This window comes from Zonotrichia albicollis, chromosome 6 (genome assembly GCF_047830755.1).
Source record: "Zonotrichia albicollis isolate bZonAlb1 chromosome 6, bZonAlb1.hap1, whole genome shotgun sequence".
In the NCBI taxonomy this organism is placed as follows: Eukaryota; Metazoa; Chordata; class Aves; order Passeriformes; family Passerellidae; genus Zonotrichia; species Zonotrichia albicollis.
Window position 1 is genome coordinate 59,172,500 of NC_133824.1, and position 19,779 is coordinate 59,192,278.

Genomic DNA, 19,779 nt, shown 5'->3' on the forward strand with positions numbered 1-19,779 from the left:
GGGCCTTTAAGGTCTCCCTGGAGTCTTCTCCAGGCTGAACATCCCCAGCCCTCAGCCTGGCAGCCTCTCTTATCTGCACCTCAATTCTCCTCTCTTATCTGTTCCTCTCTTTTCTCCTCTTTTCTCCTGTCTGGAGGATAGGGCAGCTTGGAGGAACCTGGGACAGTGGGAGGCTCCCTGCCCATGGCAGGGGGTGGAACTGGATGCTCCTGAAGGTCTCCTTTTACCTGTAAGCAAAGCTGTGAGTTCCATTTTGCACCAATATGTGTCCTGGCCATGTCTCCATGGGTTTGTGTGGTACCACACTGAAATTCACTCACTTTCATACATAATTGTACAGGTGAGTTACCAAGCACAGCAACCCAAGAAGTGGCATTTTTGGCAAAATCAAAATTATTCCAGGCTTGCTGGGCTAACACATTCTTGGATAAGAAACATCCATATTTTGATGTAATACTTACATACTGAAGGCTGAGCTGAAAAAAGAAATTACACTGCAATGTCAATCATGCTACTAATTATAATGACATTTAGCATTTCCAGTTCTGAATCCAGTTCAGAATTTAGCTGCATTGTGCACACTGGCTATTCAATGTTTCTGGATCCAATGGCTAATAAAATTGAAAGTGGATAGGTTATAGAACTAATGAATACAATCTTTTCAGGAATAAGCAGGACCATCAACAGGTACTCAAATAATCCAAAATTTTGGGCAAATTATTCTCCATTGATTAGAAATGAGAGTTCCTCCTCCAGAGCTTTTCTTGCTTTTATCACCTGAATCCATGGGCTTGTTTAGGTTATTGTGGAGAAGATGGGCTTTTTCAGCTCTGCCAAAATGTGCTTTTTAGGGCAGGGGCTCTCTTCCTGCTGTGTGAATGCTTTGCCAAACATTCACCTGGCAGCAGGTGAGAGCTCTGCCTTCAGTGGGACAGAAACACAGAAAACAAGAACAAGATGTCCTGCAAATGCCTGCAGTTCTTTTTTAACCCCAACCCACACTGCCCCAACTTGGCTGTTTCATTACAAACAGAAAAGACTCGAGGCAAAACAAGGCCAGATTTCTAGGGCTGAGCTCCATGCAAGGGGTACATTTACAATTAAAACACTTGAGCTGTTTTACAGAAATGGACAGACATCTGGGGGAACTGAGCCAAAAATGTCTGGATTTAAAAGCACGAGTCTACTGCTGGAGCTGAAAAAACATGGTTTCATTCTCAAAGGCTGCAGCCAACTCATAAACTTCCATAAGTGGGCCACAGACACCAGTGGAGACAGAAAACTATATAATGTGAGTTCAGTTCAAGTTCTGACCTAAACTTGGCAAATTCCACCTTCCCCTTGGTGTCATGTACTTACAGAAACCCTGCACACAAGCACACAGAAAATAAACACGTGTATACACACACACTGTGCTTTTGCTGTTTGTTTGTGTAACCCCCAATGTACAGCCCAGCTATAAATATTTTCAAAAAGAAAATAAATGCAGATCCCCAGCCAGTAAAGGAGGGTGGGGCCAGGCTCAGCAGCTAACAAATATTTCAAAGCAGAATATTTGAAAATGGTTTTCTCCTCCTCTCAAGCTGGAGTTCAAGGTTCAGTGGTTTTTCCAAAACACTCTATATTCCCACCAACAGCAACACTAAACAGAACAAAAACTAGAAATACATTACATAAACTAAAACCAGAGTTTTCAAAATCCTAACACAGAGACCAGCAGGGAAGGGCAGACAGAAAGCAGCTCCAAAAACATCTAGAAACGAGATTGCAGAGTTTACTAAATAAATATTTCCTTTTGGTGCCTGAAATCTACTCTGCTCCTTTAGATCTGGCATCTTTTGCTCTGTAGAACCTCTCACTGCTTAACAAATTTGTTCCCTGGCCACATCTCTTGCTGCTGTTTCCCACCAAATCCCTTCCAAAACATGTGTAATGATCTTTCCAAATAACTACAGTAATTATTAGTACTAGGAAGAAATATTAAAAGTGAATTTGATTTTTCCATACAGATGGCTGTGATTTCTGGATGTGCAATTGGCTCAGAACAAATAATTTAACATTTAAGCACTGCTCTCTCCAGGCTGCAACCAATTTTCCTGAGGAAAACTTAGCATAAATAAAAGCTGCAACTTTTATTTTAAAATAAGAAAAAGAGAAGGAGTTGGTTCCTTACTGGTCCAGAGTCTTTGAAAAACCACCAGGAAAATGTGTATCTTGTGCAACGGCCAGGGGGAGGAGTAATCCCTAAATCCACAAGAGATAACCTAGGTAAACAGCTGGGGGAATCTGGAGAATCTGAAAAGTGATAATTAAAAATCTGCAGATCTAATGGTGTAATTAATATTTTACTTATTCAGTAAAACTAAATATCACCTATATACGATTTTAAAAAAATTTATGCAAAATTTAACCAGCAAGTGGACAGAAAGGTGATTTCAAAAGCATATTTCTAGAATATATTGGGCTCTGTTATTCATGTTTGGAGGTCCATACATTTTAATGCCTGTATCTGAAACAAAATAAAGAAACAAACAAAAAAAAAGGAACTTGAATGATCAATTATGGGAATTCACACTTAATTCTAAGATAAAGTTCTGCTGAATTCCCTTGGGATGTCAGTGCAAAGCCAGCAGTAGCACTGGCTCCACTGAGACCTTGTATCTTAATGATATTAATTGCAGCAATATTGCCTCCAGCTCATCTGCATCGTGCCACAGTGCCACACATAGCAGCATTCACAGCCCTCTTGGGGAGTGGCAAGGAACAGGAATAAAAATCAAAACATCTTTTTAATTCTTAGAAGTTACATGGCCTCCTTTTATTGAACAACAATTTAAAAATATTTTTACACGAATAATTAAAGTTGAGCGACCAAAGTCAAGTGATGTTTCCACCATCAATTAAGATCTGAAAATTAATTAAAATCTTCCCAATTCACAGCTAAAACGCAGGTGGGGCTGTGGATGCTCCATCCTCTGAAGTGCCCAAGGCCAGGATGGATTTTGGGGGGATAGGGGAAGGTGTCCCTGCCCATGACAGGGGGATGGAACTGGACAATTCCAAACTGTCCCCAGATACCAAATATCCAAAATATCCTGAGCAATCTCAGAGGAGAAGTTTCAATGAACCCCTGTAAGAAGTCACAAGTCACTTTTCACCACTAAAAAGTTCAGTGAGAGACCTCAATGAGCTCTTCCTCAAACAGACAAGAGGTTTTATCCCATGGCTGCAATCTGCACCCAGATTTGACTGAAAGTCAGGGAATGGGTATCAGAAAGAAAAGAGAAAAACTTTCTGCCTGAAGGGAAGTGTTGCAGGGCAGAATTTTCTCATTTCAAGTCCCTCCTCACATATAATGGAGTCACTAAATTCATTCTTATAATAAAAAATTAAATAAGGTATACTCAGTGTAAAGAACTTCAAATAAAAAGTGTTTTTCTAGACAACCACAAGCAAACTAGCTTTATTTTTCTACTCTGAATACTTAAATATTCACATGATCCTGTGATTTGTTTTGATGATTTTCACTAACAAAGTCATGGGATTCCCCATCTGGAAACAGTTTGCCAAGACTCCCTTTACTGTACTACCATTACCAGGATCTGGCATATTAAAAATGCTTCTACCTACAGCACAATTACCCAAAATTTTTGTAATTACACCTTTTCAAAAGAAAATTATGAGCATTTTCCCCAGGAACAAAACAAAACAAGACAGAACAAATGCCCAAACATAGAGTTTGCATTTTCCAATGGTCAGTCTAATAAATTCCAGAACATCTCCATGCACATTTCTAGCACATGGACAAGCAAACTTATAAAAATTACATTTTTTCCAGCCTTTGGTTTAGCAGCAGAGGGTGGCCACTACAGGTTTTACCATTTGTGGATATCAATGACCTTTGAAAATGGATAGGAATAAGCATTTCTAGGAAGCTTAGAGAGGCAAACAACTTTTCTGTTAGCTCAGAAAGAGGACTGAATAAATGAGCACATGTTCAAACAAGGAAAACATTAAATGTCTTTACTGGAAGATCTGGGAACTCACTGTTATAGAAACATGAAATTGTTTAGGTTAGAAAACACTTCAAACATCATCAAGTCCAACCATTAACCCTCACCACCATGTTCACCCCTAAACCATGGTCCCAAATACATCCAACACATTTTTTCAACATTTTCAGGATGGTGATTCCAACCCTCCCAGGGCAGCCTGTTCCAATGTCTCGCCACCTTTTCAGTGCAGAAATTTTTCTTAATATCCGACCTAAACCTCCCTTGGTGCAACTTGAGACGTTTCCTCTGGTCCTGTCTGTGACCAGACCCTATTGTGACCTGTTCTTGAAATGAGCCCTCAGTGTGATGACAAGCAGTTCTGCCTTCCCAATCCTGTGACCAGAAACTTGGAAAGATCTGGGAGTAAATATATGATTTTATCTTGTGCTATTTTAAAGTTTGTTAAAATCTAAAATGAATAAACTTTGTGCAGTCCAGATAAGCATTCCTCCTTAAAAAAAAACAAAACAAAAAAAACCCCAAAAAACAAAAAATCCCCACAACAACCCCCCCAAACCCAACAAAATAAAAATACCCTAAAAACCCCAAAAGACCCCACCAAACCCAAAAACCACTCCCAAAAACAACAACAACAGCAAACCAACCAAACAAAAAAACCCAACCCAAACCAATCAAACCAAAACAAAAAATCCCCCTTGGCTTGTTACATGAGAAAGAGTAAAACCAAAATTCCTTTGCAATACTTGGGTGAATCTGAGCTCTAAAGCAGCAGAATAAATGAGCTGCAGAAATGTATTTCTCTACATTAATGTTGCACATTAAGCACAGTGCACCACCTTCTCTACTCTCTCTCAGACACATCAGTGATTTTAATATCATCCCCCTCCATCTGTGCTAAGTGGCAAAAAACAACAAAACACAGGGGGAACTGCAGGCAGCTCCCAGCAGCACCAGAGAAACCAACAGCTCTTGTCAGGAGCTGCTCTGCACAGCCCTTGGAGCTGCTGTCAAGCAGGGCCTTGAACAGAACCTTTTCCATCAGGTTCTCATTTGGGCAGATGCTCTTTGCCTCTGAAGCTGCAGCCACACACACACAAATTGAAATTTGGGGTGCTGGCTGCACCAATTGCCTTCAGGAAATTCTGCAGCTCTGACTTTTCCCAGCTCAAGGTGTTGGTGCCAAACCTGCAGAGCACCCAGATCATCCCTCAGTGCTTTGGGCCATTGTGGAAACCCAGGGAATATTTCTCTGTCTGCTCTGGGGTGCCCTGACCCCTAGGGCAGCACTGACTTTGACCCTCATTCATGGAGAAAGTTTCCTAAACTTCAAGGCAGACTGGAATCCACTAAGGTGTGAAGTAGATTGTATAGAGCAGTGTAGGTGGATCACTTGGTGAGAAATTTAGGTTTTGGGATTTTTAGTATGTTGTGGATGGAAGCAAGATGTGGATGTCATTCTGGGTTTCTTCTTCATGCTTCTTCTTCCTCCTTCTCCATGGGTTTGGTTGGCATTTTGTAACTGGGCAGGAAAGTCCCCATTGTGGGCTCTGTGGGATCAGTTATTGGGTTAAAAGGGGGAATAATCCAGGTATCAGTTCTTAATTGGATAGTTTAGCTTTGAAAGATGTTGTAACAAGAGATTGTTGCCCATTTTGTGCCTTGCTGCTGAACTCACAGTAGTGAGGCAGTTTTACTGATAAGAAATAATAAACACCTGAGTCTGAACATGAATTACTGTCTCAAGTCCCTTCAATCCAGACCCAGAGAAACCAAAAGGCCATGAGCAGGATTAACAGAGCTTGTTGGCATCTGAGGGAAAATCATTTATCAGTTCTCTGGGTTTAAATATGCCTGGCCAAAATACAGGGAGATCTGCACTGCAAAGGATCATGCATGGAAATCCAGTCTGCAGGTGTGGGAGCAGAGTTGGGCTCTGCCTGATGATGGACACAACAACTTGGAATTATCCAACCACTGAGGCTGTGAAAGTCCTCTGAGGTGAAGGGCACAGACACTGTGCATCATTCCAGAGCACACACCTGACTTCAGGAGCTGTTACAGGAACAACAATTACACAAAGCTCCTCAGCAAAGTGGCTTTTGCAAGCCCCCCACACAGCTGACAATGGCACAGACTCAATTATTCAGCACAATCCTGATGTGACATGATGACACCCACCGTGTGCCAGCAGGAAAAGCACAATGGCAAAAGAAGCCTTATCTTGTGTGCCTCGTGGAATTTAATGGCTCCCAATATGTCACCTGAAGCAAATTCATTCACATTATACACACAACACACTCTGAAGTTCAGCAATACTTTCTCTGCAAGTATCAGATAAAGCAATCTGTTTTCTGGCAATTTCCCTCACATGCTACAATAAGACCAGGATTTTAAGAAACATTATCCATTATTTTCTTTCTTTCTGCCTCTTAAATATCAGGGAAGAACTGAATCTGGAATATACTTAAAATTCAATACATCTCCAAGTTGGGGAATATGTTTTCCCTTGTCATTACTCTGTCACTGAGCATTATGCTGCCTACACAAGAGCAGGAGAGAACAAAGGCTTAAAGATCATCTTTCTTCAAACACAACATGTAAGTGTCACTGTTATTTAATGCAATATTGGGGTTTTTTTAAATCTTGGAGGCAGAAAAGCCACGTGTTGCAAAATCTCTTGCAAGAGGACTGTCTCCTACATTGCTGGAAGCTGTAAAGGGTCTGGATCATGCCTGGAGCTTCTCTCACTAATTCTGCAATGCAAACTGCAATGTAGTTTTAACTCTGCTATTACAGAGTTTTCCAATCATTCCCTGTTCCTTCAGATGAGAAGTAAACAGGTTAATGCAGACTCACTGTGCATTGCTCTGCATTTTTAGAGAGCTACTTGGAAAGGGAGTAGTGGAGTATCCAAGGTGCAGCTTTATTCATACAACCTACATTCATCATGCACAGAAAATTTCCTGGAAACCTATTCTATAATCTGATAAGAAAAAATCCTCATTTAGAATCATTTGCTTGTTTAATTTTCAGTTATTGAGCTTTAATGTACCATAAAAGTAATAACAACAGTGCCTTAACTAAGTACTGCTTTTCTTGTGTTCATTAATTTCAGAAGAACACAAAACTGCCTGTAGATACAGGAAGCCGCTGGAAAATAAAAAGGAACCGACTGCATAAACTCAAAGGAGGAAAAAAAATAAAATAAAAAATTCTTTTTTTTTTTTTTTTTTTGTGGAACACTGAGTTCAACAAAAATGCATTCTGTTCACTGTACACACGACACCAATGGGAATAAGAGCCAGTTCAAGTTCTAAGTTACCATTACTTGGGTAATGGCTTCAAGCTGCAAGGCACAGCTGTATGGGCCCAGCCAGACAGGCTATCACAGCAATGCTTTGATAGCATGGGGCCCTTAAGTGTCAGGATATAGAAAAGGCAGCAGTTGTTGGCTGTGAAAACAGTCTGATACAAACCAGATGGGGACTCACTTCATGGGCAACACAAAGGAAAACAATTGGCTCATTCAACAAAGTCAGGCCACTGCCCCAGAGAATTAACAGAAGACAATAACAGTCAACCAGAGTTGATGCAAACAAGAAACAGCCATGTGGTTAGGGTTTAAGGAATTGTTTCTCCTCAGACTAAACATAAAGTTTTGATTTCTAATTCTCATATTCATTAATTTCAGTCTCGTTTACAAGCCCCTTCTTCCTCCAAAGTCTTCCGTGTAATTCATTTATGTAGCACCAGCCTTCACACACCTACTTAAACAAGAAAAAAAAAATCTATGACAGAGGCAGCTACATTAATCTAATGTTTCCTGAGGAATGCCAAGACCACAGACAACTTTCTGAACCGTGGCAGAACGACATTACAGATACACAGAGGGTTATGAGACATATTTACATGCATATGGCAATATATTTACTGATTCTTTTTGATTTGAAATGCATAAAGCCCAATAGGTCACATGCTGGGTTACCAGAGTACAGATGTCCTCCAGTTTTGTCAAGAGTTCTTCTGGTTTCTTACTTAGTTTTGGGGTTTTTTTAGCAAACTTCAGATCAATTATGTTGCCACATAAGAGTTTTGTCAGGCTACAGTTAAAAAATCTATTAAAATAGCTATTACCAAACCTTTTTTGAAGCGATCAAAAATTTAAAAACTGCCTATTTCAGCCATAACTCAAAAAATCCCCAGCCCACTCATTTTTAGAAGCTTGTAGAAGATTATGGTCCAAAATCTTAATTGCTCTTGCTGTTTTATTACAGGAAATATGAAAGTGACATGTGCAAAGGTATTTTGATTACAAATTACTTACAGAGATTGCACAATAACTCAGACCTCTAAGGGCCTTCTGCAATTTCACTCTCAGACTGAAAACATCTGAACTTTCTTTTCATGAGCTTCAGACTATTCCCTGTGGCAGACCCTGCACTGTGGAGCTCCACACGAGTGTGAGAGCTTGGATGGCACCAAGGAAACCAAACCTGGAAACCCAAGCAAGGAGCTGGACATGGAGATGTCCTGGACTGGGAGATGTCCTGGAAACCTTGTGAAATCAGTGTCCCACACATCGTGAAATCACAGAATGGTTTGGGGTGGAAGAAACCTGAAAAAAAATCTTGTTCCAAGCCCCTGCCATGGGCAGGGACACCTTCCACCATCCCAGGTTGCTCCAAGCCCCATCCAGCCTGGCCTTGGACAGTTCCAGGGATGGAGCAGCCACAGCTTCTCTGGGCACCCTGTGCCAGGGCCTCATCACCCTCAGAGTGAAGATTTTTTTCCTAATTTCCAATCTAAACCCACTCTGAATGCATGGCTCTCATTTAAGAGGGTGACTCTGAAATGAGAGAGAGAGATATTTTGTCTTAGAGTGAAGATTTTTTTCCCCTAATTTCTAATCTAAACCCACTCTGAATGCATGGCTCTCATTTAACAGGCTGACTCTGCAATGACAGAGGGAGTTTGTCTTTTAAGAAAGTGAAAAAAATAAACCCCTCTCTGAATTAATGAATCAGAGATTCAGAGGCCCTAATCATCCCCTAAAGTGGGTCTAGCCTTCAGCTGCTGTGGCTCCCCAGCCTTTGAGCATGGCTTCACTTCAAAAAAAGGCCAAAAAAACCCAAACCACCACAATATTACAGGTAGAAAAAACAGGTTTTACTTCAGTGTCCTGCCATAAGCACAGAGCCAACAAAGCCATTGTGTGCTGTGCTCTCTCTGAGCTAAAACATCTCCCCAGCAGAACCACAGGGCTCATTTCCAAAAGTGCAGCCAAATTCTTGAACCCTCTGCTGCGGGGTTGGGCTGTCACATCATAGCAAGAGAAGACTTTGCCTGCAGTGCTGCTATTATTCATTTTTCACATCATATATATCGAGGTCAGACCACATTTTCTACGTGCAGCTGAAATTTTGGGTTGAGTCCCTGTGTTAGGTCGTTACCAGAAAATGCTGAAGCTTAGGAACAGAACAGCCTTTATTTATCAAGCCTTAAAACCTCAGAGATACTGGCACTGGTAGTCCTGCATTAAAAGCAGATGAGAGGGGAGCAAAAACCTCTTTAAACCCCAGGTCTGCCTGCAGAGGCAAACCCCAATTGCTGTTATAAAAAGGGTTTTGGACATGGTTTGTCAGAGAGCTCCTGCACATAAAGGGCAGCTGGAGCAGGGGGAGGCACGGCTGCCCTGGCTCCCTCAAAGTGAGGATTCCAACAGGAAACTGCTCCCCCCTTTCTCTTTATTTTTTTTTTTTTTTCATCAGGAAGGAAGCTTCATCTTCAGCAACAAGCATTGCCTGTGTAATCTCCCTGCCTGCCTGGGTCTAGGACAGGGTCCAATTACTGAAAAAAGCAATGTGTGCTTCTGAGAAGTCACTCGTGCATTTCCACTGTAACTCAAACTTGTAAATATTTCCCATTTATAACTCTGATTTACGTAACGGGGCACAGTGGCATCTGTTAAGTAAATTAAACAATTTTCTCAAGATCTGTAATTATGGTTTCAGGATAATAAAAACACACTAAAAGAAAAAAGTCAGAAATTAGGCAATTTGCAACAAATTCCGTGCTTTTTATTTCTCCTGAAGATACAATGGCCTGACAAGGACAGACTCTGCAGCTGTTTTACTGCCTTTAAACAAACACAGCTCTGCCCAACTCTTGCAATATGCACAGTGCCTAAAACAAGGTCATGATATGCAACCCTGAGATTATTACTTTACTCTAACAACCTGAGGTAGGATGGAGAGCAGCAGATAACCCAATAAGTCTAAACCACCTTGACTGGCTAATTTTGAGCCAAAATATAAACACAACTCTACCAGACCTAGAAAAGGTGAGATCCATTTCCATTGTTCACATCTGGCTGATGATTTATTAATTTGTATTAAAAATACATGCCTGTATGACATTAAAAAAAGAAAGAGTTAACTGGAAGGCAAAGTCATGCTGTACACAAAGAGACACAGTTACTTCCCTGCAGCCAAAGCACTGGGGGAAAAAATGAATTTCACAGACCTGCTCCATATTTTGTGCCACACTCAACAACTTTCACTCAGGTTGTTTAGAACTGTGCTCAAAACCAGCTCTTCCTTCTTTAAAAGCTAAACATAAGTTTTAGATTAGAGCAGAACGACAGGACACACAAGGGTTCTAAATTTAAATTAAGTTTTTCTAGGTGTAGGGTGTTTTTTTTCTCCTCTCAATGACAGCACTATGATAAAAACCAGAGCACAGTAGTCCACAGACAAAGTTAAACCCATCTCCATCATTTACTACTGTTCCTTGCAAAGGCAGTCACAAAAAGCACATTTGCAAGAGGTATTTCAGAGATGAGGATTTGCTGTACTTCACTTACAGAATCAGTTGCAAGGAAGATGAAGAGGGTTTCACTCCAGCTTTATGTTAGGAAATGTTATTCCACAGAGTTACAAAACACAGCCCCATGTGCAGCCTCAGCACTGAGCAACAGGTCATGCATGACAACTTTAATCTTCACTCACCAGCCCTTACCCCATTTTTTTACCAAGAATGCTACTTTGGCAGCCTGCATTTCTCAAAATCAGCATGTTATCAAAGAGGAGCATTACCAGTATTTGCACAGTGTTCTTCATTTGGAAGATATCCTAGATAACATTTACTCCATGCTGTTGCTTTATTTGAAAATTTCATGGGCTCCTATTCTTAAGAAATTAATCCTGTGGGCTTGGGAACCCTGTATTTATATTTAATTCTAAGCAGCCTTTGTATCACTGAATTGAGAAGGTGGAGCTGGACAAACCTGGCTTCTCTTTGGTGCACGTATTTGAAGCTCTGTTTACTCCCAAGCATGTAGAAAAACAAGAAATAAAATACCTAGAAACAACACTGGCCACCAGCATGAAAACTGCCTGTAAGCAAGCCTTTCACAATCTAATAAGGAGTAGAATTTTAAAAATATTATTTGATTGTGGACACAAATTGTCTAAATTTCCATCTTTATTGGCTACTTTGGTTCTCATCATAACTTTACAGCAGTGCCAAAAATTTACAAAGCATTAAAAAAGAAAAAGAAGTTTATTGTCTGAGAATGAAAGCTTCTGTCTGCTTTGTAGAAGAGGTCTGGGGGCAGCCAGTCAGAATTTGTGAGTTATTCATCACTCACCTCATACACACTCATGTCCCAGGGATTTCTCTCCTACCCACCCCACACTAACAGCTGGCTCCTTCCAGCTTTTATGTAGTGCTTCAAAAAGCTGAATTGAGAGCAATTTAAGAACAGGTAAAGCTGAAGGGAGTCCAGCTGCCTCTGCCCAGGGCTCAGCAAAGCCAGCACAGTGGGGAGAGCAGAAGCTGCTCCTTCTGTTGTGCTGCACCAGCCACTGAATTATAAAAGGCAACATCTGCCTTCCCTACCAAGCAGAAAAATGTAACCAACTCAGCACATGCTGAAGACATAAAGCCTGCATTTCTCCTATCACAGTGCTATAAATGTTTCTCCAAGTTGAAATATGTGTTTGTAATACTCCTTGTCTTCACCTGTCACCAAACAGTATCCAGGCAATGTGTTGCCAGCACCCAAAAGCATCAAGACTTCCTGCTCTGATACTGATGCCTTTTATAAAAATAAAAAAGGAGATAAGAGACCTGCTTAAATGACTGTTAATCCAAGTAAGGATGGTCATCCTAGGAGATGATGTGGTGTGTGTGCCAAGGCAGCCAGCAGCAATGAGACCTGGAATGGTTCCTGACTCAGCTTGGCTGGTGTGGATGCATCAGGCTGTACACAGAGAGTGACTGAGAACTGGAAATGGATCTTATTCAGAAATCTGCCTTTGTAGGCTGGAATCTGGGTGAGAAGCTGCAGCAGAATTCTGGATGCAGTAACTCCAACCAAGTGCCCTGCTGGAAAGGAAATGCTGTTTCTCTGAATTATGGAATCACAAAATGGTTTGGGTCGGAAGGGAGCTTTAAAGATCATCCAGTTCCAACCCCTGCCATGGGCAGGGGCACCATCCACCATCCCAGGTTGCTCCAAGCCCCATCCAAGCCGGCCTGGAACACTTCCAGGGATCCAGGGGCACCCACAGCTTCTGTGGGCACCCTGTGCCAGGGCCTCACTGCAAAAAATTTATTCTTCATGTCTACACCTGACTCTTTTCAGTTTTAAACCACTGCCCCATGTCCTGTCACTCTCTATCTGTATAAAAAGTCCATCTCCCTCCATCTTATGAGCCCTTTAAGGTACTGGAAGGCCACAGTGGGGTGTCCCTGGAGCCTTCTCCTCTCCAGGCTGAACAATCCCAGCTCTCCCAGCCTGTCTCCACAGCAGAGGTGCTCTGCTCACATCTTGTTGCAGTGACACACTGAGGCACATCCTGCAGAACAACCAGGAATCCCAATTTACATTATTTTAACATCACTGCTAACAAATAGGCATGTGAATTAAACTAGTGCAAGACCACAAAAATCAAATGCCTCTTCACAACATTATAACAACAGATGATTTGCAAAGGGACTTCAAACTCAATTATTTGTCCACAAATGAGCAACAGGTTCAGGAGAGATTGTTCTGATTCTCTTGCAGACCCACCACAACACACAGGCCACAGAACAGCTAAACATGCTTACTTTCTACTTGCACATCAGTTCTTTCTTGTTAAACCATGGGCTCAGAGCTGTGGAACCACTAATTTGTGAGAAACTTCTCCCTGCAGAGAAGAACTAACTGGAAGCAGCCCTGGGGCTGATGTAAGCATTAAGTACATGGGGAGTCTCTGTCCTTAGGTGGCTTGCCCAAGCCCATTAATTTTTTGTGTGTGTCCCCCATTTATATAAGCAATGTTTGCATGAAAGGGGAAAGCAGGTCAGCCCAGCCAGCCTGCCACCATCTGCTTTTATTCAGAGTTGCTCAAGATCAGTGCCAGTGGGATCAGTGCCCATTAAAGGGGTTTATTGTGTGTGTTTATTTTTTGCTCTTTACAATGAAGGCAACAGCAATTACTGTAAGTTTGTAAAAGTGCATACAAATCATAATCCTCAATACAAAGCTGCCTCAGTCAGATCCCAGCATGTTTACAAATCCCATACAGGCTGTGAGAAAAGCTGTCCTGGCACAACCATTTCCACAGGCTGGAGAGGAGTGTGCTAGTGTCCAGGAGATCAGAGACTTGTATTTAATAGTTGTTATCAATTCCATCCCCTGTCTGCAACTCCAGCTGATTCACCACCACTATGAGAGGCTCTGACAAAAGGAAAAGCCTCACACTGGAGCTTCACCCCCAGACAGGCTGACAAGAGATGGATTTATACAACTAAAACTGGAACTGGTGAGAGATCAAAGGTAGGCTGCCAAATGGAAATAGCAATTTAGAGCTTTCAGCTGGTACATTCCAACCCTAAAGAGTGGATATGCAGCAGCAAGAGGAACCCTTTCTTTAAGGAGAATTCTGCCTAGGATATGCCTGGCCACTAGAGAAACAAGCTGCCAGAAACTCTGAAATGAAATAAAATATAAAAACCCCCCAAACAATTAAACAATTGTAAAAAGCCCCACCCTAACTGGCAAAAAGATGGGGAAAAAAAGGGAAAATACAGAGAATTGCAGTGGTAGAACTGTGCTGCTTTGGTTCCAGGTGATCAAAGTGTTTGAAAAGTAAATGCAATTATGAATCTTTTTCTAAAAAATAAATTCCAATTAATTTGAATGTGAAATCCTTTACATTTTTACAATATACTTCAGAAGAGAAGATCCTCTGAACCTTCTGGTGTCTGGCTGATGTGATGTAAGCAGTTCAGCAGGCACCTGGACTGGGCACCACATGATATTTTGAGGTAAAAAGGGGATAAAAAAGTGATAGAAAAAGGGTGAATGGCCTTAAGCTGAAGGAGGGGAGATTTAAGTTAGATATTGGGATGAAACTGTTTTATTATATGGGTGGGGAGGCCCTGGTACAGATTTCCCAGAGGAGCTGTGGCTGCCTCATCCCTGGGATTGTCCAAGGACAGGGCTGGGATGGTGGGAGGTGTCCCTGCCATGACAGGGACAGACCTGGATGAGCTTTAAGGTCCCTTCCAACCCAGACCTGGCTGTGATTCCATGAAAAAGTTCAAACTCCAAACGTCCATTGGATGCTTTGAGCAGCAGTGCCAAAAATTTTCAGCTTATCTGCATGAAAAAGAGACTGGAACCTCAATATTTTCACATTACAGCCCCTCATATATGACTGAAATAGCAGTTTAACAGAAGTTTAACTTGTGATCTATAAAACACACTGAGAGGGATGCCACAGGTCACTGGATTAGATCACCTGGAATCTTTAATCTTTAGATCACCTTTAAAATCCAGGCTTAAAGAGGGAATCAAATGAGTTTTTGCAATATTTACTTTTGAGCCCCAGAAAATCTGGATAAAGACAAGCAAAAAAATCTAAATATTTGACAGTCTCCATAGGAAGTAATGCTTTCAGTAGTGATTACATCACTTTGAAGAAGTTTTTCTTTCCCTTTCTGCACAAAAAATCCCATCTGGTGCTGGAATTTCACTGAAAATCCCTGCTGCTGTGTTCAGACCAGAGCAGGGGCTTGGTACAGGAACACACCCTGAAATTCAGCAAAATAAATGTATTTAAACACAAAGATCTTCTCAAAAGGGAGGATTTATGCTTTTTTACTGTATGAAAAGTGCAAAATGGTTCCCTCCAGAGATCACCCAGACACACACCCAGCAGGGTGGGATGGAGGAGGGAGGTGTGAGGACACAGAAAAGCAGATTTCATGATGGATACAGAATACAGGATACAGAAAAGCTGTGCAGGTTTCATGATGGGGGTAAAGCACCATCTCACAGGCACCAAGGGAAGGGAAAAAGGGAAATTTCCTGCCTTTGCACATGGCAAAAGCCTCAGCACAAGGTCACAGCAATGTCACTGCAGCAGGGAGAGCGGGGACACTGAAGGCTGCAGGAAGAGAAGAACAAACTCAGCTTTGTAGAAGCTGAAGGAAATTGCCAAGAAGGGAAAGATGGGCAATGCATGGTGTGGAGAATCCTCCTCCCTCAGCAGCAAAGCCTCAGACTGCAGGGCAATATGGCACTGCTGGTGCAGTTTTCTTCAAGTATAAACTGTGTTCTCTTGGGTTTTTTTTAATTTTCTATCTGACCACTTTTATTTCAATTTATTTAGGCACCTCAAAAAAATCAAATTGCATTCTAGGAATCCAAAAATCAAACTGGAGTTGTGCTTCACCTGCTTGTAGTTACAATTCTTCACACCTTTAGGGCAAGTAAGTGAGGGGAAAAAATGACAACTGTGTGAGACCAGAGGAGCATTTCCCTGGAAGGATTTTTGGGAATGGCTACAAAGGTGTGCACAGTCCCATGGAATTCCAGCAATTGCTGCTGTTTCGTTCCCCATGACTCAGAGCTGAAGCAGCAGAACATCATCATCCACAATGACAAACTCACACCAGATTTTGCCTTAAGCTATGAGAATCCAACTTCTGGTTTAATATTTTGTCTGAAAAATTACTGAATTAACTCAGTGGGAAAAGAAGCAGCCACAGATATAAATGACACTTGTTAATAGATAAATAATATTTACAAAAGCCAAGGAATTAAAAGCTCCTGTTCCAAATGTATTATAACACAACTAAATATTTACTTAGAGGAGTTCACAGTAGAAACCCTCATGTGTGGCTACTGAGGATTTTATGTGGGATATTATTCTGAATGCACACTTTATCACTGACATACATGTTTTCTACTGCATGGGCTATTGTGCAGCTCCTATGGACACATGCAGAATAAACAAAACCTCCCTGAGAACTGGCATTCTAAACCACATGGAGCACCTAAAAGGTAATGACCACTTACAGAAAAGCCAGAGCCTCTGTGGGAAATGCAGCCCTGCCTTTCCTGACTTGCCCAAATGTAAAATACATTAAGTGAGTGATGTCAGTGAGCCACCTGATAGCACAGAGAAGTAACTGGAGAGGAAAACCAGAGGAAAAATAGATCAGAAACATCCCTGGAAGAGTTCAAGGCCAGGCTGGAGCAACCTGGTCTGGTGGAAGTGTCCCTGCCCATGGCAAGGGGTGGAACTAAATGATCCTTGAGGTCTTTTACAACCCACACCATCCTGTGAGGCTGTGACAAAAATTCTGAAGAAACTCCGAAAAAAACTTACATGAAACACTTGCCTGAAAAATGCTTTAATTACAGCCAAGTGATTTCATTCCTCCAATTTCCAAGATCTCTCAGAAATTAAGCAAATTCAGGAGCAGCACAGGCTGCACAAACTTTCAGTCTCTCAGGCTGTGGTGGTTCTCCCTGCCCTGTGCAAGGAGAGCTCTGCTTTGCTTCACTGGCTGCTGTGGAGAATCTTTAGCAAAAGCCTTCAGTGAAATTCAGGCCAAAAAAAGAAACAGCAGGATATTGAGGGAAAAGTAAGCTTTCAGTAGAATAGTCATTGAGTTTGACCAAAACAGTTCCAGTTCTAAGAAAAAAAGAAAGACCTTTAGCCTTATCCTAATCTTCTTCCTTCCTTGAAGCATCTGTTACACATTTGCCTCACTCCACAATAGTTTGAAGAAAAAATAACCCAAAACCTAACTCAGAGCAATTCCTGGCTGCAGAAGAAAGACAAAGAAGTATTTAGTTATAGCCATATTTTCAGCATTACAGCTTTCAATGCAGCCTAATGTCAATGTTAACACAGAAGCAGCCCATTTTCAATACTCAACAAGGACTACAGAATTTTTGTTTTTTTATACAGATTGTTTTAAGGGCTTCTTGTCATCTTATTCATTTATTGCACAGATCATCTCCTCCCACAAGCAGTTGTGCAATTTCTCTGTGGCAACAAAGCCAATTGCTCAGTGTCCCAATATTCCTTCCCCATGTATTTACACTGCCTGAACATAATTCACTAGCTGGAGATAAAAAGGAATTACTAGCATCAAGTTGTGCTCTCTAGGTCACATTTTGAGAGTCTGTGCTGTAGGAAAATAATTAAGTGAAGATACAGCTACCTCTGAGCTGCTCATATTAAAGTTTAAAATTGCTCTGCACTCAAGCATTGCCACCTGTTCTTTCATTTTAATTTTAAAAATTCTGAATCCCTTTAATGTAAGCCTGAAAATGCTTAAATCCTGGAAATATGAGCATTCACCAACCACAACAATTACTCTCCTATTAAATTCATGAAGATATATGAAAGAATGGCACAAAGATTAAAGGGTATTATAAAGCCAAAAATATATATGCATGTATATTATGTACAACAACTCTGTGTTTTCAAACCACTGTCTCCACTGTGTCTAGAGAAGGCACACATTTCAATTAATAATACATCCAGCCTTGATTTTCAGTTGTAACTTTTCAGGAGACTTTTACCCTTTCAGGCATGATATTGTAGCAGTCCTAAAATTCAACTTTCATTAGAAGCCATCAATCAAGTTTCTTTCAGTAAAAACACATGTTCACTGCAGACCACAGAAGTTTTTAAACAACAAAAGAAAGCTCTAATGTGTATATATGTGTTTATGGCCACCAAAAGATGAATCAAATCTTGTCATGTACTTATCAATTATATCAAAATGGCTTTTCAACATCCAGCTTGAAGCCCAAAACAATTTTCCTTTTCTCCCAACACTGTGAATTCACACTTCATCTCTGGGCTTTGGATTTCCTAAACTTTAATACCAACCCAGCCACTTACCCCTTAAACTCTGAAAAAGCACCTAAATGCTCCTGCCTCCAGAATGCTTCTCCATTTCCAGGCATTCCCTGTCCCTTCTATCCCAGGGAAGGCAACCATCTGACATGAAGCTTTTATAAACAAGGTGCTTTGAACTTACACTAACAGATGTGCTTCATTTTAAAATGTTGCATTTACTTAAACCCACGTACACTTATCATGTTGCAAGCTTTCCTTTTTCTTTCAAATGCTTCTTATTAATTTTTACCCTCAACTTTTGGCCTGATTAAGGTCTCTGTGGTGAAGCTTAGAGAGAGGAGACATTCTGGTTAAAAGTGACAGACAGTTGTTTCCATTCTCTAATCCTTGAGATTTTTATTGGCTTATTAAATATGTATACTTCGAATGAGATTTCAATTATCCTGGTATATAAATCATCCTTTTTTTTCTTTTTTTTTTTTCCCTCTCAAAGAAAATTGACTACTGCCATCTCCTGGTCACACATTTTCAGCTCAGACACAACTGGACCATGCCCAAATTCCTTGTGTTACAGCACAGATAAATGCAGAGGTAAAAACAGATAAACACAGACCTGCACTAAGCTGTGCCACTTCAGCTCTGGAAGCTTTTCCACTAATTATCCATAGATAATTTTTACATTATTCATAACTTTCTTCATATGCAAACCACGGTTTTGAAATCAGGTTCCAAGTCCCACGACCAATAACAATGGCCTGGGGCTTTTCTTACCACTTATAAATATTTGAAGCAGAATAATTCTCTCAGAATTCGATGGGATGTTTTTTAAAAAATTAAATGGAAGAAGTTCAAAGAATTATTTTTAAAAGGGCTTGAAGGAAGAATTTCTCAGTGCTAGGGTGGAGCAATTATAATTGCATATATTGTAGACAGGCAGGTTTTTAGATTCTTGTTCTTAGAATGTAAGATTAAAACTGCTACACATCTCACTGCAGCACCTCCACAAACTTCTTATCTGCTAAAACAATTACCCATGGCAGTCATGTGCACAGTTTATGCTATTCCCACACTGACTTGAACTACAATAAACAAAAGATATTCTCTCCCTCTCTTTCATCATCCTGAACACCTTTACAAACACTGTTAAGCAACCTCCAAAAATAGCAGAGATAATACTTAGTGAATTTCAGAACAGAAAATCTTTATCTGTTACACACCAGCTTGAAGTCCATCTCAAACCAGGTCATTTTAACATTGAAAATGTCTTTTTTCCACAGTTGCATGACCTTAACTTCCCATTATCTTTCAGTTCTCCTGCAGCACTCCTGTGTTCTCTCAAGCATATGAGCCACTCCCTTTATCACAACATCATGAACATCTCCTTTGCTGAACAGCACTCTATAAAGCAATTAAGATTCAGTTGACTACAGAAAATGCACGTTGCAATGCTCTTGGCAAATCCAAATTTAAATAAATACTTAATTGCCAAGATTCTCATGACTTCCATACAGATACATTTCATAGAATCATAGAATGCATTGGGTTGGAAGGGAACTTAAACCTCATCCAGTTCCACCCCTTGCCATGGGCAGGGACAGTTCCTA

General features: G+C 40.9%; 1 protein-coding gene across 4 annotated transcripts in view; it reads right to left on the reverse strand.

Moving 5' to 3' along the window:
* Nucleotides 1–19,779, reverse strand: part of KIAA0586 (KIAA0586 ortholog) — a 69,828-nt gene that overhangs the window by 5,179 nt on the left and 44,870 nt on the right. The gene's annotated exons all lie outside the window — the stretch shown is intronic.